Source organism: Amblyraja radiata, chromosome 16 (genome assembly GCF_010909765.2).
Source record: "Amblyraja radiata isolate CabotCenter1 chromosome 16, sAmbRad1.1.pri, whole genome shotgun sequence".
Classification (NCBI taxonomy): Eukaryota; Metazoa; Chordata; class Chondrichthyes; order Rajiformes; family Rajidae; genus Amblyraja; species Amblyraja radiata.
In genome coordinates this window covers 44,659,771-44,683,447 of record NC_045971.1, presented here as the reverse complement: position 1 = coordinate 44,683,447, position 23,677 = coordinate 44,659,771, and positions in this window count along the sequence as shown.

The window sequence follows — 23,677 nt, the reverse complement described above, 5'->3', positions numbered from 1 at the left end:
TTGCAGTCAGTTTTTATGTTCCCTGCCAGTTTTCTTTCATAATCTATTTTTCCTTTCCTCATTAAGCCCTTTGTCCTCCTCTGCTGGTCTCTGAATTTCTCCCAGTCCTCCGGTATGCTGCTTTTTCTGGCTAATTTGTACGCATCATCCTTCGCTTTGATACTATCCCTGATTTCCCTTGTTATCCACGGATGCACTACCTTCCCTGATTTATTCTTTTGCCAAACTGGGATGAACAATTTTTGTAGTTCATCCATGCAGTCTTTAAATGTCTTCCATTGCATATCCACCGTCAACCCTTTTAGAATTAATTGCCAGTCAATCTTGGCCAATTCACGTCTCATACCCTCAAAGTTACCTTTGTTAAGTTCAGAACCATTGTTTCTGAATTAACAATGTCACTCTCCATCCTAATGAAGAACTCAACCATATTATGGTCACTCTTGCCCAAGGGGGCACGTACAACAAGACTGCTAACTAACCCTTCCTCATTACTCAATACCCAGTCTAAAATAGCCTGCTCTCTCGTTGGTTCCTCTACATGTTGATTTAGATAACTATCCCGCATACATTCCAAAAAATCCTCTTCCTCAGCACCCCTGCCAATTTGATTCACCCAATCTATATGTAGATTGAAGTCACCCATTATCACGGTTTTGCCTTTGTCGCACGCATTTCTAATTTCCTGTTTGATACCATCTCCAACTTCACTACTACTGTTAGGTGGCCTGTACACAACACCCACCAGCGTTTTCTGCCCCTTAGTGTTTCGCAGCTCTACCCATACCGATTCCACATCCTGCAAACTAATGTCCTGCCTTTCCATTGCGTTAATCTCCTCTCTAATCAGCAACGCTGCCCCACCTCCTTTTCCTTTCTCTCTATCCCTCCTGAATATTGAATATCCCTGGATGTTCAGCTCCCAGCCTTGGTCACCCTGGAGCCATGTCTCCGTGATCCCAACTATATCATAGTCATTAATAGCTATCTGCACATTCAACTCATCCATCTTATTACGAATGCTCCTTGCATTGAGACACAAAGCCTTCAGGCTTGTTTTTACAACACTCTTACCCCTTATACAATTTTGTTGAAAAGTGGCCCTTTTTGATTTTTGCCCTGGATTTTCCGGCCTGCCACTTTTACTTTTCACCTTGCTACCTATTGCTTCTACCCTCATTTTACACCCCTCTGTCTCTACGCTCACACATTTAAGAAACCCTTTCCCTTTAACTCCATCCTCCACTAGCCCATTCGACACCCCACCCCCCTTATTCAGTTTAAAACCACCCGTGTAGCAGTGGCAAACCTGCCTGCCAGAATGCTGGTCCCACACCTGTTAAGATGCAATCCGTCCCTTTTGTACAGTTCCCCCTTACCCCAAAACAGATCCCAGTGATCTAAGAATCTAAATCCCTGCCCCGTGCACCAGTTCCTCAGCCACACGTTCAGGTCCCGTATCTCCCTGTACCTGCTCTCGCCAGCACGAGGAACTGGAAGCAAACCGGAGATAACAACCCTGGAGGTCCTGCTTTTCAGCATTTTTCCGAGCTCTCTAAAGTCACGCTGCAGAATATTCATCCCCTTCTTTCCGACATCGTTTGTGCCGACATGCACTACCACTTCCGGATGTTCACCTTCGCCCTTGAGGATTTTCTGCACTCTGTCCGTGACATCCTGGATCCTGGCACCAGGAAGGCAGCACACCATCCTCGCATCCCGTCTGTTGCCGCAGAAACCCCTGTCCGTACCTCTCACAATGGAGTCTCCCACTACAATGGCGTTGCCTGCCTTAGGCCTTTTTGGTTTTGGCTCAACAGCCCTATTCGCATCACAAGCCAGTCCGCCGCCCAGTGTAAACACCTCTTCTGTCCCGACAGCTTCTAAGTGGGTGAACCTGTTCACAAGAGGTACAACACCCGGGGACGTTGGCATTCCATGCTTCCCTCCCGTTCTCACTGTCTCCCACCTTCTCTCTTCCAGTACCTTAGGTGTAACAATCGTACTGTAGGACTTGTCGAGGAACGACTCCGTTTCTCGGACGAACCGGAGGTCATCCACTTGCTTCTCCAGTTCCCCAACACGGCCCTTCAGGAGCTCTACCTGGATGCACTTCTCGCATTTGTAGCAGCCAGAGGCACTAGCGGTGTCCTTGACCTCCCACATACTGCAAGCATCGCACTGAATCAGCTTGCCTGACATCTCCTTCTTTCGTCTCCGAAGACTCTCGAGCCAAAGACTCACACTTTTCTCACAGGGCACTTCCCTCACAAGGCCGCTCACTCACTGCCGCTCGCTAAGAGCAGTCTTGCTTAAATTGACTGATAAATTGCCTGATTTACCAATTTACAAACCAAATTCCTCAGTTTCCAACTGTTTTCCCTGCACTGACTCACTTCTCTCCTCCCACTTGGGCTAGAGCCAATCAGTCGTGTCTCTTGCTAAACTCCTGCTGCTGTTGTTGCTCCCAAACCTACAGCAGTTCTGAGTCCTCCTGTCCAATAGTTCACCAAGGAATCTACATTGCTTGTTTGCTCATAGAATCGTGCATTCATTTGGACCATTGTATTGAAGCCGCTGCCACCCATTCGTACATTAAAATGCGGATCTTTATAACATGATAAGTAAATACAAATCTTCACATCTGTACCTTGGTATTTTACTAATTAGTTTAATTCTGAAAGAACTAATTAGTTGAGGTTCATAAGTGATAGGATAAGAATTAGGTCGTTTGGCCCATCAAGTCAACTCCTTGATTGAATCATGGCTGATCTATCTCTCCTTTGTAACCCCATTCTCCTGCCATTTCCCCATAAACTCTGACACCTGTATTAGGTTGATGTTAGTTAGCTATTGACCTCTGTTTCTGTTTTGCAGGCGAAGAGTCGAGTGAATTTCTTCAAGCGCTTCTTTACTGCCCGAAAATGAAGACTTCCCGGAGCAGGTCACGCTACTTGGTCTTGGCGTACTTTGCAACACCACATTTGTTTGTTTACATGTGCCTGGCGAGGCTTTTGTAGACGCACTACAGATGGGAATGACACCAATGTATTTATCAAAGTTGTTAATGAGTTGAACACTGACCACCGGTGTATAAATGAATACTGTATTGTTAATATATGAAATGTATGAACGCAGATCCCAGCGATGCATGTTGGTGTTGAACCGGCCGACCCCTGTACGGAGCCGGTTCAGGGCGACCCACTCTTTGCGGGGCAGGTCCGAGCCAGGTGGGGCTGTGGTGTTCGATGCAACAGTGAATTGAGGAGGTCGGGAAGTCTGTTCCCAGCTGGTTCTCCAAGCTCCTAGTGTGTTGAAACTGGAGCCACAGAGGGTGGCTTGTGACGGGAGAAGGGGCGACGAGATGACAGGCGTTGAGGTCCCAGTTGCTGCGAGTCCTGGTCGAGGTGGTGCAAAGGATGTTTAGCATCCGATGGGGCCTTGCACACCAGCCTGTGGGTGAAGTACTCTCTGTGAAGCTTGGCGGGTGTGATACCAGCGAGCACCGGCAGAAGATCCGTCTGAGTAGGACGTAGGCAGCCGGTGATGATCCGCACGGTGTCGTTGAGGATGGCATCTAACTTGCTAGTATGAGCGCTGCTGCATCATGCTGGGGCGGTGTACTCAGCGGCGCTGTACATGAGTGCAAGAGCACTGGTTCAGAGAGTAGATGTCCTGTCGCCCCATGAAGATCCAGCCAAGCAATGCAGGAGGTTGTTCCGCATCGAGACTATAGCACGGAGAGCTTCAAGGTGTTGCTTGTAGGTCAGCTGCCGATCTAGTTTCAACCCAAGGTATGTAGGAAATGTGTTATAGGGTAGCGGTGACACATTGAGGGTGACGGTTAGCTGGCGTTGTGCTTTCTTGTTCAGGTGAAAGGCCGTTGTGGTGGTTTTTGCCACACTCAGTTATAGTCACCAGGCCTTAAGGCAGCCCGCGAAAAGTTCCATATCCACTGAAAACACATCCTCCATGTTTGACCAACTCCTGTCCGAATGCAGTAGGGCCAGGTCATCTCCGTATACATACTGGCACGAGTTTGTGCGTGGCATATCGCTGATGAAGAGATTGAAGAGCATGGGAGCCAGTACCAAGCCTTGGGGGACTCCGTTTCTTAGCCGTTGCAGTCGGCTAGATTGTCCGTCGCTGGTCTTGAGTACAAAACTTCAGTTGGCCAGGATGTTCGCAAGGAACCGCACTAAATGGCGGTCAGGAATGGTGTGGAGGAGCTTCAAGATCAGGACCTGGTGCTACACTGTATTGTAGGCGGCGGTGAGGTCCACCAGTGTGACGCCCGACTCGCGAACCTTTTCAAAACTGTCTTCAATGTCATTGGTCAGCTTGACGTGTAGTGCAGCGTCCCGTACAGAAGCTTGTACAGGACACAGAGGAGTGAGATGGGCCGATGGTTCCTTGTGTCGTACACACGCTTGTTTGGTTTTGGTAGCGCAATGACGGTGGCTTTCCACCAGATCTACGAAATGGACTGACCAATGAGGCAAGAGTAGAACTCACGGAGCCAGACCTGGCATTTAGGACCGCAATGTTTCAGGAATTCTGGGGGATGCGATCAGGACCCTGGGCTTTTCCGCATTTCAATTGAGTGATGACAGGAGAGAGTTCTGCAGAGGAAAAGGCTGCGGACAGGAGCCCATCAACGCCTGGAGCTTTCGAAAGATTAGTGGTTTCCTGTTTGACAGAACGAGTATGATTCTTGTCTGTCTCTTTGAATTGGCCGTTGGCCAGGAGCTGGTGGGCGATGGAGTTGGCCGTGACAGGGCAATGCTTTGGGCGGGTACTTCGACCAGTGAGGCGATTGAAGGACTTCCATGCCACCCTACTGGAGTGTGTGAAGTCGATTCCTTGGACTGTCTTTTCCCACCACTCTCTGCGCTTCTTGACAAGGTGGATTGTCAGGTCCGTAGCCTTGGAGGCAGCGTCCAGGTTCAGCGTCCAGGAATGCGTCGTAGCATGCGTCACACTCTTCGTCCCATGTGGGGATGTACCGGCAATGATAGCCGCGAGGAAAGGAACTCTTCGCTGCCCTGATGAGGAGTTTGCAGAAGGCTGAGTAGGTTTTGTCCAGATTGGTGGAGGTGGGGGTGGGAAGGCTGTCGATCCAGAAGTCCACCAGACTTGTGAACTGGTCCCACTGGCTTTACGGAAATTCCACCTCTTCGCAGGTTTGGTTGGGACCGGCTCGATGGGGTTGTCCGGGATAATCAGAGATGGGCGATGTTGTGATTTCGGGAAGTGATCCAGGATGATACGGTGTGAGGATGATTCATTCAGGTTTGCAAAAGCCAAGTCATGGTTGGTAGTGGTGTTCCACCTGCCAGAGTGGAAGCTGTCTGGTTGTTTTCGGTCATACAGGAGTTGAACGGCAGGAGCTGAGGCCCAGTCTTCTAGTGCAGCGGCATCTGAGTTAGTTGAACGGTAGCCCCAGGTGGTGCTGTGGCAGTTAAAGTGTCCGGTGTAGATGCAGGACGAACCAAAGGCGGGGATGGAGTCTTTCTGGAGCTTGGTAGAAGGTGGCTTGTATACATTGATGACCGTGACACCTTCGATTTGCGTTGCTGCCCATTCCACGTCGCAGTCAGGAGGGGACACTGCAATCACTTTCCATTTTGTTGTGTTCCTTACAAAAGTGGCAATCCCGTGGGTGTCGCTCTTGGTGCAGGCGGCCAGGGTATAACCAGGGATCTTCAGATGGGAGCGATCACTTTTGTGAGTCTCTTGGTGCAGGATTGCAATGACTTTGTGGGTCTGTAGCAGATGTTCAATTATGGGGGTCTTGGCCTTGGTGAGTGTAAATGAGACATTACACACGTGTAACTTTCTAATAGTCTTTAGTAAGGATACAGAGTTAAACGATACATGAGTAGTCACTGACTCCAGTTTGCTACTGTACTGCGCAGAAGGAGAAGCAGGCATTATTATAAATGATACCTAAGGCGGGGTTAGTAGTGCTGAGGTAGCTATATGATTGGTTGCATGCATAAACCATCTACATCCTTCCCCTTAGAAGATTAAACATGGAGGATAACCATGGCAACAAAATTAAACAAAATCACCGTACCGAACAGGCGGCTTGCTGACACGGCCCGAGCGTGTATGGACCAACCCTTCCCCCCCCCCCCCCCCACCCCCCCCCCCCTCCGCCCCTCTCACCAGAAAGACTAGAGGACGTCGGCAAACCCGGAGGTGACGAAGCCACAGGGGAAACAGAGAACGGCAGGGGGGACAAACGTGCAGGAGGGGTGGAAAAATGGTTGGCAATGGGCGTCCCACGCGGAGGTGAACAAAACACGCGAGGGGTCTGGGGCATGCAGGGGCCGGTAACGGGAACAGCAGCGGACGGCTGGAACTGCAGCGGCGGAGCGTAGGGTCCCGCTGCCTGCAGGGAGCGGCTCCTGTACTGCAAGCAGGTGCTGGCGACCCCTGCGGTAAACAGTCCGTTCAAAGTCCACAAGGTACGAAGAGGCGCGTCGGCAACGCCAACCACGGTGGCCAGGCGGGAATATCCGCTAGCAGTCTGTAGACGAACGGCCTGTCCAGGCAGCAGAGGCTTGAGTGGTTTGCACGATCTATCATGTGACCGTCGTTAGATGTCGTGCTTTTCCTGAATGCGCGTCTGGACGGATGCAGGCTCCAGCACTCGAGGTAGCAGCTTGTGTTGAGCAATCGGAATCGGTGGTCTCGTCGTTCTGGACATCAGCCGCTGGTTCAGGAGGTCGAGGTAAAAGTCGGAATTCGCCAGGCGCGCTTGCTCCATTAGCAGTTTGGCACTCCGGACAGCCCGCTCAGCAAGCCCATTACTCTGCGGGTACTCAGGGCTGCTCGTGAAGTGGAGGAAGTTCCATTTGTTGGCAAAGAGCTTGAACTCCTGGCTGGTAAACTGCCTGCCGTTGTCGGTCTGCATGCGGACAGGCGAGCCGAAAGTGGAAAAGTGTTTCCTCAGCTTGTGGATGACCATCTCGGACATGAGGGAGGTCAGAAGTTCAACCTCGAACCAGTTCGAGTACCAGTCAGCCAGGACAAGGTAGAGTTTACCGCGCCACTCAAAAATGTCAGCGGCCACCTAGGTCCAGGCCAGGGCTGGCGCGGGTTGTTGCAAAAGGGGCTGCCTTTGCTGGTGGGGCGCAAGGCTGTTGCAGGTAGAGCAGGAGAAGACACGGTCCCGAATGTACTTAGCCATTCCAGGCCAGTAGAACTGGCACTGCGTGGGCCATCGTGGCATCAACACCCGGTTGCCCGCTGTGCGCCACGCTGTAGTACTTGTCATACAGGGAGGAGGGGATCACGCCCTTGTGGCCCTTAACAATAACGCCGTCTTGGATGACCAGTGCGTCGCGAACCAGGAAAAAATGCTGTGTATCTGCAGGTGCGCTGGCGTGCTTGCTCGACCAATCCCCTTTTATAACTGAAGAAAGCCGCTGCAGAGCGGGGTCGGCGGCAGTATGCTCGGCTAGGCACTGAAGCTGCTTATGGGGACAAAGTCAACGCTGAGCACCAGAAGGTCCTCCCGTTCGTAGGGGTGGCAATGACAGGAAGCGTGAGAAGCACGAGAGAGAGTGTCAGCAACGTGCATTTCATTACCCTGTTTATAAACAATGGTGAAGTCGAAACGCTGGAGCTGCATCATCATGAGCTGCAGCCTGGCAGGTGCGGCATGGATCGGCTTGTTCAGGATAGTCACCAATGGCTGGTGGTCAGTCTCAACCGTGAAAGAGTTCCCGAAAAGAAAGTCTTTGAACTTAGAGCAGGCGAAAACTACGGCAAGCAGCTCCTGTTCGATCTGTGCGTAGCGTTGTTCGGTGTCGGTCATAGTACGGGAGGCATAGGAGACAGGGAGCAGGGAGCCATCGGCGGAAGACTGTAGGCAGGTTGCACCGAGCTCGAATCGTGAGGCGCCGCAGGTGACAGTGATGGGGCGCTTCAGGTCGAAAAACGTCAGAGTAGGAGTGCTGATCAGCTTAGACTTTAAAGTATCGAAAGCCTGCTGGTGCTGCGGGAACCAGGACCAGGCGGTGTATTTTGTAGTCAGTTGTCGCAGGGACGAGCTCAGTTCGCTGAGGTTGGGTATAAATTTCCCAAGATAGTTCACCATACCCAGGAAGCGCTGCAGGCTGAGCACGTCGGTGGGGGCCGGCATCTCAGTGATAGCGGCAGCTTTCAAAGGATCAGGCTTGAGTCCGGCAGGAGTGAATACATGGCCAACGTAGGTGACCTCGGAGACCCGGAACCTGCACTTCTTGGGGTTAAGTTTGAGGTTGATCTGTCGTGCCCGCTCCAGGACACAGCGTAGGTTCTGGTCGTGCTCCACCACGTTTTTTCCGTAGACCAGGATGTCATCAACAATGATAGCGCACGGTAGGCCAGCGAACATCTGTTCCATGGTCTCTGGAACACCTCGCTGGCGGAGTTGATGCCGAATGGCATTCGCAAGAACTTGAAGCTGCAGAACGGTGTCGAAAACGTGGTCAGATTTGATGACCCCTTGTCCAGCGGTATCTGCCAAAACGAGCTCTTAGCGTCGAGGACAGAGAAGACGGTGGCCTGTCCGACCTGAGTTGCAACATCCTCAACTGTCCTCATGGGGTAGTGGAGGCGCATGATGGCAAGGTTCAAGTCTTTAGGGTTGATGCACACACGGATTTCATTCTTGTCCTTTTTCAACGTGGCAACCATGGTGGACGCCCACTCGGTGGGCTCCCTGACTGCTACTAGCACCTCCATGGTGACCATGTCGTTTAACATGGATTCGACTTACAGGTGCCACCTTTGGATCAGTAGCAATTTTGTAGGTAATTAGGCAGCTTGCCCAGTTCGTCATTAAACAGGTCGGGGTATTTCTTTATCGGGTCCACCGATATCATCACCTTGTGGACTGTTCTGTCGAACGACACCAGTCCCAGATCTTGGCATGCCTGGTTGCCCAACAGAGTCACACAGTCAGAGTTCAAAACATAAAAGGTCAAGGCACGCATTGTTTTTTTCCAGCACACAAGTGAAAGTAGCTTTACCCAGCGGTCTCAGCACCTCACCCCCGTAAGCGTGCAGAGTGGAGCGGTCTGCAATCAGGAGCTCATTATTCCTTATCTTCTTGAAAAGGCTTATTGACATTACATTCACCTTTGCCCCCGTGTCGAGCTTAGCGTGAAAATCGGAATTGTTGACAGTTATCAGAACAGTTGGATCGGGTAGCCGGCCAGGTGCATGGAGGAGTGAGTACACACTTGCCTCCCCTTGCGAATTAATTGGATCGGCAACGTGGGCAGCGTCGAGCAGGGACGGAGAATCATATTTGTTATCAACTTGTATCAGCATGTTTAGGTTAGGTCTGGAAGCTTGTGGAACTTTCCCACGAGAACGACAGGCAGCAGAGAAATGGTTTAACTGCTTGCAATAGTTGCAGGCTTTACAGTAGGCAGGGCATGGCGACTGCCTGTGGTGCATATAGTTGCAGTTCCCCAATAATGCGTCATTTGGGGGGCTCACCGGCAGATGCGGGGCTGGCCCGTGGCACAAATTTCGGATTATCCATTCGAGGTCGCGGTCTATAGAACCCAGTCAGATTGATAGATTTAGTGTCCGAATCACACTGACTGTCTGGCGGGTCGATGACCTCAGCCATTCTGCAGGCATGCATGGCTTCATTTAAGGTCAGATCGGGTTTGCGGAGGAGCTCTGATCTCAGTTTCTGATCGAGCATCCCTGTCACCAAAATGTCTCCAGTTAGCTGGTCTGTCAGCGCTTCGAACCGGCACCTCTGAGTTAGGTAACGTAAATCAGCGATGAAGCACTCAACAGGCTCATCAGGCAACTGCTTGCAAGTAAAAAATCGCGCCCTTTCTAAAATACGATTAGAGGGCAGGTCACAAATCTCCCTGAATTTGCGTATCAGGACATGCGGGTCGTCGGCTGTTTCTATGGGGATCAGTATCTGATCGTCGGCACCCAGGACCGCTGGGGCGTAACTGAAAGTTCTCGCTCTTCTCATGGCGTTGGGGCCGGCAAGATTGAGAAGAAGAGAAGCTTTGACTTTATCGGGCTCGTTCCGATGTGCGATATTCATGTAGTGGCGGTAGTCCAGTTCGAAAGTAGCCCATCGCTCCGCAATGTCCGAATCGAAGATGAGCTGAGCAGGCTTTCGGCAAGAGGAAGCCATCGTCAAAATGAAAATAAAAACTTAGCAAAAGAAATAAAAAGCGGTAGACAGGAGACGCGAGTTGTCTCTAGCTGACACCATGTAAATCAGACATTACACACGTGTAACTTTCTAATAGTCTTTAATAAGGATACAGAGTTAAACGATACATGAGTAGTCACTGACTCCTGTCTGCTACTGTACTGCACAGAAGGAGAAGCAGGCATTATTATAAATGATACCTAAGGCGGGGTTAGTAGTGCTGAGGTAGCTATATGATTGGTTGCATGCATAAACCATCTACAGTGAGGTTTACCGCATTCAGCTGCAGCAGGGTGATGCCATCCGGTTCGACATCTGTAGATGCCCCGCCCTAAAAAGGGCGCATACTCCTGGTTGGCGCCGAGCTGCGGCGACTGAGGTTGCATTAGGGCTGCAAGCTGTTGTTGTTCATTGTTATTTCTGCTGCTGTCTCTGTTTGTTGTTGTTTGCCTGACTGAGGTCAGTTGACAGGGTTCACCACGGGGAGGTCGACAACATGAGCCCCATGTGTTATATAAAACGGTTATATACCTTTATACACGACAAAATCCGGCTTGTTCAGCGGGTAGTTGGGGGTTGACGATTGGATCGAGCCGGGCCAGGAGAAGCCGTTCCAGGAGCTTGTACGGGACACAGAGGAGTGAGATGGGCCGATGGTTCCTTGGGTCGTACACACGCTTTGGTTTTAGTAGCGCAATGACGGTGGCTTTCCACCAGATCTTCGGAATGGACTGACCAATGAGGCAAGAGGAGTAGAACTCACGGAGCCAGACCTGGCATTTAGGACCGCAGTGTTTCAGGAATTCTGGGGGATGTTATCAGGACCCTGGACTTTTCCGCATTTCAATTGAGTGATGACAGGAGAGAGTTCTGCAGAGGAAAAGGCTGCTGACAGGAGCCCATCAACGCCTGGAGCTTTCCAAAGATTTGTGGTTTCCTGTTTGACAGAACGAGTATGAATCTTGTCCACGTCTTTGAAGTGGCCGTTGGCCAGGAGCTGGTGGGCGATGGAGTTGGCCGTGACAGGGCAATGCTTTGGGCGGGTACTTCGACCGGTGAGGCCATTGAAGGTATTCCAAGCCACCTTACTGGGGTGTGTGAAGTCGATTCCTTGGACTGTCTCTTCCCACCGCTCTCTGCGCTTCTTGTCGAGGCGGATTGTCAGGTCCGTAGCCTTGGAGACAGCCTCTTCGCCAGGTTCAGCGTCGTAGCATGCGTCACACTCTTCGTCCCATGTGGGGATGTACCGGCAATGATAGCCGCGAGGAATGGAACCCTTCGCTGCGCAGATGAGGAATTTGCAGAAGGCTGAGTAGGCTTTGTCCGGATTGGTGGAGGTGGGGGTGGGAAGTCTGTCGATCCAGAAGTCCACCAGATTTGTGAACTGGTCCCACCTGGCCTTGCGGAAATTCCACCTCTTCGCAGGTTTAGTTGGGATGGGCTCGATGGGGTTGTCCGGGATAATCAGAGATGGGCGATGTGATTTCGGGAAGTGATCCAGGATGATAAGCTGTGAGGATGGTCCATTCAGGTTTGCAAAAGCCAAGTCAATGTTGGTAGTGGTGTTCCACCTGCCAGAGTGGAAGCTGTCCGGTTGTTTTGGGTCGTACAGGAGTTGAACGGCAGTAGCTAAGGCCCAGTCTTCTAGTGCAGCGGCATCTGAGTTAGTTGAACGATAGCCCCAGGTGGTGCTGTGGCAGGTAAAGTCTCCGGTGTAGATGCAGGACGAACCAAAGGTGGGGATGGAGTCTTTGTGGAGCTTGGTAGAAGGTGGCTTGTACACATTGATGACCGTGACACCTTCGACTTGCGTTGCTGCCCATTCCATGTTGGAGTCAGAAGGGGAAACTGCAATCGCTTTCCATTTTGCCGTGTTCCTTACAAAAATGGCAATCCCGTGGGTGTCGCTCTTGGTGCAGGCGGCCAGGGTATAACCAATGATTTTCAGATGGGAGCGATCACTTTTGTGAGTCTCTTGAAGCAGGATTGCAATGACTTTGTGGGTCTGTAGCAGATGTTCAATGATGGTAGTCTTGGCCTCGGTGAGGTTTTCCGCATTCAGCTGCAGCAGGGTGATTCCATCCGGTTCGACATCTGTAGATGCCCGCCCTAAAAAGGGCACATGCTCCTGGTTGGCGCCGAGCTGCGGCGACTGAGCTCAGTTGACAGGGCTCACCATCTGGAGGTCGACAACATGAGCCCCATGTGTTATATAAACCAGTTATATTAAAGCTCTAAATGCTAAATTAGGTATATTTTTGTGGTGTTAACCAATGTTATTTAACTCTGCTCCTTGGGAGTTAGGATGTCAGAGAGAAATTATATTGAGAGATTATATTTCTGCTTGGAAATGCATTTGTACATTTAAAGTGGTGCTGCATATTTAAGGAAACACTGAGTAATTAGAATATAATGTATCTATTACTTTCATCTTAGTTATGTTGCCATTAGGGTACAATTTAGAACTGCACTTTTGGAAATTATTTTGTTTGACAAAATTTTTATTAAAAGTAAAAATGGATCACATTCGTTTTGACTGTTTTATCACCTGTATTTATATTTGAGTAAAAATCGCGACCAAAAGAGGTCCTGAAATTAAGTTACATGTTTACTGCCATAATGTCACTGCCATAATGTCTCTAGCATAGTGGCTACCAATGGTATTTAGCAGTACCTTGACCCACTGCACTTCTATGGTAGCACAAGTATGCTGGCCACTAGCATTAAGGATGTCACAACCCAGCCACTCCGCCCCTCTCCCATCAGGCAAAAGGTATAGAAGTTTGTAAACACACACCTCCAGTTTGAGAGACATAGAAACATAGAAACATAGAAAATAGGTGCAGGCGTAGGCCATTCGGCCCTTCGAGTCTGCACCACCATGGCTGATCATCCAACTCAGTATCCTGTACCTGCCTTCTCTCCATACCCCCTGATCCCTTTAGCCACAAGGGCCACATCCAACTCCCTCTTAAATATAGCCACTGAACTGGCCTCAACTACCTTCTGTGGCAGAGAATTCCAGAGATTCACCACTCTCTGTGTGAAAAATGTTTTCCTCATCTCGGTCCTAAAAGATGGAGATCCTTAAACTGTGACCTCTTGTTCTGGACTTCCCCAACATCGGGAATAATCTTCCTGCATCTAGCCTGTCCAACCCCTTAAGAATTTTGTAAGTTTCTATAAGATCCCCCCTCAATCTTCTAAATTCTAGCAAGTACAAACCGAGTCTATCCAGTCTTTCGTCATATGAAAGTCCTGACATCCCAGGAACCAGTCTGGTGAACCTTCTCTGTACTCCCTCTATGGCAAGAATGTCCTTCCTCAGATTAGGAGACAAAAACTGTACGCAATACTCCAGGTGTGGTCTCACCAAGACCCTGTACAACTGCAGTAGAACCTCCTTGCTCCTATACTCAAATCCTTTTGCTATGAATGCTAACATACCATTCGCCTTCTTCACTGCCTGCTGCACCTGCATGCCTACTTTTAATGACTGGTGTACCATGACACCCAGGTCTCGTTGCATCTCCCCCTTTCCTAATCGGCCACCATTCAGGCAATAGCCTACTTTCCTGTTTTTACCACCAAAGTGGATAACCTCACATGTATCCACATTATACTGCATCTGCCATGCATTTGCCCACTCACCCAGCCTATCCAAGTCACCTTGCAGCCTCCTAGCATCCTCCACACAACTAACACTGCCCCCCAGCTTCGTGTCATCTGCACACTTGGAGATGTTGCATTCAATTCCCTCATCCAAATCATTAATATATATCATAAATAGCTGTGTCCCAGCACTGAGCCTTGCGGTACCCCACTAGTCACTGCCTGCCATTGTGAAAAGGACCCGTTTACTCCTACTCTTTGCTTCCTGTCTGCCAGCCAGTTCTCTATCCACATCAATACTGAACCTCCAATACCGTGTGCTTTAAGTTTGTGTACTAATCTCTTATGTGGGACCTTGTCGAAAGCCTTCTGAAAGTCCAAATATAACACATTCACTGGTTCTCCCTTATCCACTCTACTAGTTACATCCTCGAAAAATTCTATAAGATTTGTCAGTTTCTTTCCAGCTGTTATCAGGCAACTGAACCATCCTACCAACAATTAGAGAGCAGTCCTGATATACTATCTACCTCATTGGAGACTCTTGCACTATCTTTAATCGGACTATATCTTGCACTAAAGATGATTCACATTATTCCCTTTAACATGCATCTGTACACTGTTGATGGCTCGATTGTAATCATGTATTGTCTTTCCGCTGATGAGTTTGCTCGCAACAAAAGCTTTACACATGACAATAAACTAAACTAACTAACTGGTATTCAGTTGGAACTTGACTCTCCACAATGGATGTAATCTTGATGCAGATAAGTTTCAAGCAAGTTGTGGGCGTTGCACATTATTTCAGTCTTTTAATTATTGTCCCACTAAGTTATTAAATATATGGTTTTGCTGGCAAGGCATTGATTACATAGAACAAAGAACACTACAGCACAGGACCTGGCTCTTCAGCCCACTGTCTGTGCTGAACATGATGCCAAGACATACCCTTATCTACCTGCACATAATTCATATCCCTCCAATCACTGTAGAACAAAATGCTCATCTACAAGTCTCTTAAATGGCACAATTGTACCGGCCTGCACCCCCAGCAAGCTCCAGGGGCTCCCACACATCTCCTTTAAACTTTACCCCCTATCACCTTAAAGATGGGAGAGATAGATCAGCCATGATTGAATGGCGGAGTAGACTTGATGGGCTGAATGGCCGAATTCTACTACAATCATTTATGACCTAAAAGCAAAGAATTCTCTTATTTAATATTTTCACCCAGGAAGTAGGTTTGGACTGTCTACCTCATCTATGTCCCTCACATAATTTTATTTACTTCTAACCAGTCACCCCGCATCCTCTGACTTTCCAGAGAAAACAATCTAAGTGTCCAACCTTTCCCTGTAGCTAATACCCTCTAATCCAGGCATTATTCTGGTAAACTACCTCTGCACCCTTTCCAAAGCCTCCAAATCCTTCTTGGAATGGGACAACCAGCACTGCAGGCAACACTGTAAATGAGAAATGAGTCTGAAGAATGGTCTCAACCCAAAATGTTGTGTATTGCTTTTCCCCAGAGATGCTGCCTGACCCGCTGAGTTACTGCAGCTTTTTGAGATTGACTCCAAATTCAGCAAAACCAAAGTCCTATAAAGCTGCATCATGACTTCCGGACTCTTATACCCAATGCCTAGGGTAGGAGATTGCAATCTTCACGAGATCCACCGTTTCGACGAATGCAATCAACCTGGCGTGCACAAACAGACGATCAAACATAACAAGTTGTTTAACAGCTTTGGGCTGTGCATGCCCTATACAAGAAGAAGATACTCAATGCCCTGACCTATGAAAACAATCATACCATATGCCTTCATTTACTACAAGGCTAGGCAAGTTTATTTGTATAGCACCTTTCAACAACAAGGTAATTCAAAGTGCTTTACATAAAACATTAAAAGCATTGGAAAGAAACACATATAAAATGACATTTAGATGTAAAACGATTATTCAGATAAAATAATTACAAAATTAAAAGCAATCAAATAAAATATTTAAAATAGAATAAAACCAGGAATAGAAGTTACAGTGCAATATAGGTAATTAATAAATTGTATTGTTTACTGAAAGGCAGCGGCAAACAGAAAAGTCTTCAGTCTAGATTTAAAAGAGCTGAGAGTTGCAGCAGACCTGCAGTTTTCTGGGAGTTTGTTCCAGATATGTGGTGCATAAAAACTAAATGCTGCCTCTCCATGTTTAGTTCTGACTCTGGGGACACAGAGCAGACCTGTCCCAGACGATCTGAGAGGTCTGGGTGGTTCGTAGCTAAGCAGAAGATCAGAAATGTATTTTGGCCCTAAACCATTCAGTGCTTTGTAAATCAACAGTAGTATTTTGAAATCAATTCTTTGACAGACAGGAAGCCAGTGTAAAGACCTCAGAACTGGAGTAATGTGATCTACTTTTTTGGTCTTAGTGAGGACTCGAGCAGCAGCGTTCTGAATTAACTGCAGCTGTCTGATCGACTTTTTAGGGAGACCTGTAAAGACACTGTTAGAGTAGTCGAGCCTGCTGAAGATAAATGCATGGACAAGTTTTTCCAAATCCTGCTGAGACACAAGTCCTTTAATCCTTGATATATTCTTTAGGTGATAGTAGGCTGACTTTGTGACTGTTTTTATGTGGCTGTTGAAGTTCAGGTCTGAGTCCATGACTACTAGGTTTCTGGCTTGGTTTGTTGTTTTTAGCATTACCATTTGAAGCTGGATGCTAACTTTTACTCGTTCTTCCTTGACTCCAATTATTTCAGTTTTTTCTTTGTTTAATTGGAGAAAATTCTGGTTCATCCAATCGTTGATTTGCTCAATGCATCTACTCAGTGCTTGTATTGGATTATAGTCTCCTGGTGATATTGTTATGTAGATTTGTGTGTCGTCTGCGTAACTATGGTAAAATATTTTGATGTTTTTCATGATCTGAGCCAGTGGAAGCATGTAGATGTTAAACAGAAGAGGCCCCAGAATGGAGCCCTGGGGAACTCCACATGTAATTTGGATTACACAAACCCATTGTAATGCCACTTGCTAGTTGTAGACTTGGACCACAAATTCACTCTGTACATCTATTCTGTTAAGGCAGTCATTCCATTGATTGTAGAAACAAAGAACTGCAGCTGCTGGTTAATACACAAAAGGACAAAGTGCTGGAGTAACTCAGCAAGTCAGGCAGCATCATCGTAGAACATGCACATGTGACGTTTCAGTTTGAAATCCCATTATTGGTGTACCAATCCTAGTGAATGTGTCTTGTTTGTGTAGCAAGCTATATTCACAGAAGGCACCAACATCCTTGGCATGCTGAACAACCAAGAGGCCAGTGAAGATGAGGAAGTAAGAGGAGGATGTTAATAATAAAAGGTATTGTATAGGTTAATGAGTCTGAAACCTGATACATCTTAAACATCTGATGATCTATATCCCAGTTTGCAAAATATGCAAGGGATCACTGCGGAGTGGCAGCTTTTTCCAGGTCTAAGGGCTCGATCACAAAGAACCTTCACAATTGACCAAAGGCTGTGCTAATACATTGAAGACAATGGTAAATTTCATCAGAGATGTCTGATTTTCGGAGAGATCGCTCCCGAGTTACAAGAAGTGATCAACATTTCCCAAGGTCTAACTGTAAAGCTCAGTTATCAATGAACATGCTCCTTGGCCCAACTCTGACCAAGATTCCCATCTAAACTTGTCCTATTTAGTCCAGAGCCATCCAAACCTTTCCTATCCATGTACCTGTCCAGGTGCCTTTTAAATGTTGTTATTGTACCTGCCTCAAATACCTCCCCTGGCAGCTCGTTCCATGAATCCATCACCCACTGAACATTGGGCAGCTAAACTGCTTCAGTGATTGATTCAGTGAATATTACCCTAGTTACATAGAAACATAGAAACATAGAAATTAGGTGCAGGAGTAGGCCATTCGGCCCTTCGAGCCTGCACCGCCATTCAATATGATCATGGCTGATCATCCAACTCAGTATCCCGCACCTGCCTTCTCTCCATACCCTCTGATCCCCTTAGCCACAAGGGCCACATCTAACTCCCTCTTAAATATAGCCAATGAACTGGCCTCGACTACCCTCTGTGGCAGGGAGTTCCAGAGATTCACCACTCTCTGTGTGAAAAAAGTTCTTCTCATCTCGGTTTTAAAGGATTTCCCCCTTATCCTTAAGCTGTGACCCCTTGTCCTGGACTTCCCCAACATCGGGAGCAATCTTCCTGCATCTAGCCTGTCCAACCCCTTAAGAATTTTGTAAGTTTCTATAAGATCCCCTCTCAATCTCCTAAATTCTAGAGAGTATAAACCAAGTCTATCCAGTCTTTCTTCATAAGACAGTCCTGACATCCCAGGAATCAGTCTGGTGAACCTTCTCTGCACTCCCTCTATGGCAATAATGTCCTTCCTCAGATTTGGAGACCAAAACTGTACGCAATACTCCAGGTGTGGTCTCACCAAGACCCTGTACAACTGCAGTAGAACCTCCCTGCTCCTATACTCAAATCCTTTTGCTATGAAAGCTAACATACCATTCGCTTTCTTCACTGCCTGCTGCACCTGCATGCCCACTTTCAATGACTGGTGTACCATGACACCCAGGTCTCGCTGCATCTCCCCTTTTCCTTTTAGTTACTGAGTAGAATTACTGCTTTGTTTGATAAGGGGGCAAAACAAAATCTTTCACATCTCCCTGAACAGGCAATCGGGATATGATTGTGATGGCCATAATGCAGCACTCTCAGTACTGCACGACAATACAGGGAGCAGCAACCAACTCTTCCTAATCAAAGGCAAGAATACTGCAATGGATCGAGTGGACACTTAATAAAGGTCACTTGTCTTTCAGTATGTTTGTACTGAAAACACAGAAAGGTTCGCCTGGACTATTGAAAGAATGAGGTAACACTTAAACATAGCAATATTCATTTGATTACGAAATAAAAGCTTCACTATTAAAGAAAAATGTTGCATCATCTGATGGGTGTGGCCATTTCAACTTTAATTGGAAAATTTGAATAATTGTTTAATTGGAATCAGGTTTCAAGGGTTTAATCAAAGGTTAATTAGTTTAATTAGCAGCTGTAAACTCATTGTTACATTTTGCGAGAAGGTTCAGCTTTCAATAGCTAATGAGAAGTCGGATTTTTGTTGGAATATAAAAATGAATATGATTGGGGACATTCTAACCGATGTCTTGCCTAATTCTGGGAGACATTACCTGTTTATTTTTTCTCATTGCCATTTTTGGACACTCCTACACAAAAAGTTAATATTTCAGAAGTATTTCATTAGCCGTAACTTAGCATTCCAGGCAGGGTGTAGGCTACTACATTTCGATTGCATAGCTCCAGGAAGGCTACAGGAAGATCTCCCCGTCCCAATCTGAATCTGCGCACATTTCATATTCCCTTCAGATTTTTCGTAATAATGATTTATTGTAGGGGCTATAAAACTCGAAGAAATACTGTGGGTGTCACAAATCTGAAAGAAAAGCAAACAATGATACAAAAAATCTGTAGGCCAGGCAGTATCTGTGAAAAGAGTAGTAGTTAACTACAAGTCTGAGTTGATCGAGGCGGTGGAGATACAGTAAAACATTATTGCATTGATATACCCTAATTCTGTTAAATGTCCATGCCTTTTTTTTGACCAATTCTATTTCCAAGTTCCTTGTGGCTTTACAATTTATAATTTGGTGGTTAAATGTAACTTGTTTCGTGTCAATCTGTTGCGAATGGGGTTTCTGGCCCAAATTTGACCCCCAAAATTATTCATTGTTAATGTCACAAGGAGTTGAGTATCGGAGCAAAGGTGTCCTTCGGCAGTTGTACAGGGCCCTAGTGAGACCACACCTGGAGTATTGTGTGCAGTTTTGGTCCCCTAATTTGAGGAAGGACATTCTTGCTATTGAGGGAGTGCAGCGTAGGTTTATACGTCAATACGTTCCATCCTAAGTCCATATGTCTGAAGAAGGGTTTCGGCCCGAAACGTCAGCTATTTTCTTCGCTCCATAGATGCTGCTGCACCCGCTGAGTTTCTCCAGCATTTTTGTGTAACTTTTATACGGTTAATTCCCGGAATGGCGGGACTGTCATATGCTGAGAGAATGGAGCAGCTGGGCTTGTACACTCTGGAGTTTCGAAGGATGAGAGGGTATCTTATTGAAACCTCTAAGATTATTAAGGGTTTGGACACACTAGAGGTAAGAAACATGTTCCCGACATTGGGTTAGTCCAGAACCAGCGGCCACTGTTTACGAATAAGGGGTTCGCCGTGTAGAACGGGGATGGGCAAACACTTTTTCTCACAGAGTGTGAGTGAAAATCTCTGCCTCAGAGGGTGATCGAGGCCGGTTCTCTGGATACTTTCAAGAGAGAGCTAGATAGGGCTGTTAAAGATAGCGGAGTCAGGGGATACGGGGAGAAGGCAGGAACGGGAATTGGGGATGATCAGCCATGATCACATTGAATAGCGGTGTTGGCCTAATGCACCTATTGTCTATTGGACCTTGAAATAGAAGTTGTTCCTGACTTTGGACCCGGGACCAAAGACATTTACAAATCCAGAGTGGAACCGGAGCAGATTCTCAGACACTGGTTTCCATCCCAAGTCCAGAAGAAAGGGTAAAGTTTCCCGCTGAAGGTGTGGAGATGGGACTTGGTGTCCGCGCTGTAAAATGAGACTATCCCTGCCTCATAACTGAGATAAACTCCCAGCCGCTCTGGGATGGGATCGGTGAGGAGACGGGGTTTCGGAGAAGAGTTCACACGAAACTCGTCGCCAACTTGCTCCACGGACCAGAGCCCAGTCACCTGCCTCAGGTTGATGTCTCTCTCCCTGACTAGAGACTCAGCGGCGACTCCCACACACCAGCCCCAGTTCTCCGTCACCTCCACCTCCCAGTAATGTCTCCCCGAGGTGAATCCCTCCGATCCCAGCACACAAGGCCAGATTGTAAACTGCTTGCCGTTGTCAGGGAGACTCCTCTGTGTCCCGGTCCACCTCACGCTCTTCCGATCCTCGGACACCTCGAATTCCCAACACGCTGTTTCCAAGTCCAAGGTCACAGAGTCTGCGGGTGAACGGAGAGAGACAGAGAACCTCAGTTGGTGGGGAGGGATGAAGGAGTGTAGGAGACAGTGGCCACACATACGCGCCCACACGCCCACACACACATACACACTCACACGCGCGCGCACACACACACGCCACACACACACACACGCGCGCGCGCGCGCCTACACACTCACACACCCACACACACACGCACGCACACGGACACACACGCACACACACGCACACACACACACACACACACACACACACACACACACGGGCACACACACGCACGCACACACGCGCATACACACACACACACACGCGCGCATACACACACACACGCACCCACACAATTCATGTATTGTAGATGCATGTGAAATCATGAGGCAAATAATGGAATTAATGCCGTAGAATTTTCACCAGGGAACGGGAATCAATGGCCGGAGGGCAATTAAGGTGAGAGAAGAAAGATTTAGAAGTGCTCACAGCGGGGCAAGTTATTTTTACACAGAGAGAGATGAATACTTGGAGCATGCTGCAAGGGGTGGTGGAGGCTGAGAGAACAATAGACAATGGAGTTATACAGAGCCCGAGTGAGACTTACAGGCCAGCAAATGCTTGCGCCGGAGACCCGGGTTCGATCCCGATTACGGAATTTATACGTTCTGCCCGTGACCTGCGTGGGTTTCTTCGAGATCTTCGGTCTCCTCCCACACTCCAAAGACGTACACGTTTGATATAAAACATTGTCCCCTGTGGGTTGTGTGTATGTTAGTGTTAATGTGCGTTGGGCCGAATGGCCTGTTTCCACGCTGTATTTCTAAACTAAACAAAACTAAGGCTGGGAACAAATTGAAACAATGGTGAAATATGGATTGAGAACGGCTCAATGTAATATTTTCTGTCATAAACTCGTGGATTTGGAAAGAACATTGCGTTTTTACAGCAATTTTACAGCAGAAAACCAGATCTGGAATGTTCACCTTCCAGTGGAAGCGGTTCTGATTTCCACATCCCTTGTTTGACAAAGCTCGCTGGCTTCACCCCTGTATCAATGTTATTTAGTACTAGGTACGACTGTAACTTTGTAGTTAAGTACTCAGGTCCTGTACTGAAGGCTCCAACATATGATCAGGTCTCCCTTGTTCTGGACTGGGCCCACCAGTGGAATTAGACTGGGGCTTCTTCAGAATGAGAGTCGGTTGAGGGAAACTAGACGTACAGAACAAATCACAGCCGACACCGATGAGTCAAGAAAGGTTGAGCCCACAATGGTCCATTGTTGGCCGTGGAAGAGGTGATAATGAAGGGATACAAACAGTGAAACTAGCAAGACTCTCTAAGGTGGAAAAAGAATGGAGAGAGAGGGAATGCAAGGGTTACATGAAATTACAGCAATCAATATTCATACCGCTGGGCTTTATGTGAATGAACAATGAAGATGTGTAGGAAGGAACTGCAGATGTTGGTTTAAACCGAAGATAGACAAAATTGGCTGGAGTGACTCAGCGGGTCAGGCAGCATCTCTGGAGAGAAGGATTGGGCGAGGTTTCAGGTCGAGATCCTTCTTCAGACTGTTTAGGGATAAGGGAAAGGAGAGATATAGAGAATGATGTGGAGAAATAAAGAACAATGAATAAAAGATATGCAAACAAAGTACCGATGATAAAAGGAAACAAGCTATTGTTAGCTGTTTGTACGGTGAAAACGAGAAGCTAGTGTGACGTGGGTGGGGTGGGGTTGGGGTGGACTTGGCTCTACCATGGACCAAAGAATTGAATTCAAATCCTGAGGCGATATATGCTGGGATGCATCACCTGATAGAACTGACTGAAGACGATTGTAAATATCTCAGTCAAGTCAACACTACATTTCACCCAATATTAATCAATAATCAATACATGCGAGGGAACCGATAAGAATGAACGTTCCAACAAACCAATCTGTTTCAGATGTAAGAAAGAACTGCAGATGTTGGACAACATTGAAGCTGGGCACAAAATGCTGGAGTAACTCAGCGGGTGAGGCAGCATCTATGGAGAGAAGGAACGGATGATGTTTTCGGTCGAGACCCTTCTAAGACTTACTCCAGCATTTTGTGTCTACGTTCGATTTTATCCAGCATCTTCTAATGACGACCCAAAACGTCACTCAATCAGTTTCAGGATTGCTTTAGTTCCTTTGGTGCTCGATCAATATCGTGCGTTGCGCTGCTGGTCAGTGAAGTTTGTGAATATAGAAATCTGTTACATCTTCGCCCGGCTCCCCACGGCTTCAAGACTCAACCATAATAGACAATAGACAATAGGTGCATGAGTAGACCATGCGACCCTTCAAGCCAGCACCGCCATCGACTGTGAGCATGGCTGATCATCCCGAATCAGTACCCCGTTCCTGCCTTCTCCCCATATCCCCTGACTCCGTTATCTTTAAGAGCCCTATCCAGCTCTCTCTTGAAAGTTTCCAGCGAAACGGCCTCCACTGCCATCTGAGGCACAGAATTCCACAGACCCACAACTCTCTGTGTGAAAAAGTGTTTCCTCATCTCCGTTCTAAATGGCCAACCGCTTATTCTTAAACTATGGCCCCTGGTTCTGGACTCCCCCAACATCGGGAACGTGTTTCCTGCCTCTGGCGTGTCTAAACTCTTAATAATATTATAGGTTTCAATAAGATCCCCTCTCATCCTACTAAATTCCAGTGTAAACGTGTAAAATTCCACTGTTACTGGAGAAGTTCCAGCAGCTTGCAACAGTTAATAGAAAATACTGTTCGGTTGTGTATGGTCAGTGTAAATCAATAAAACAT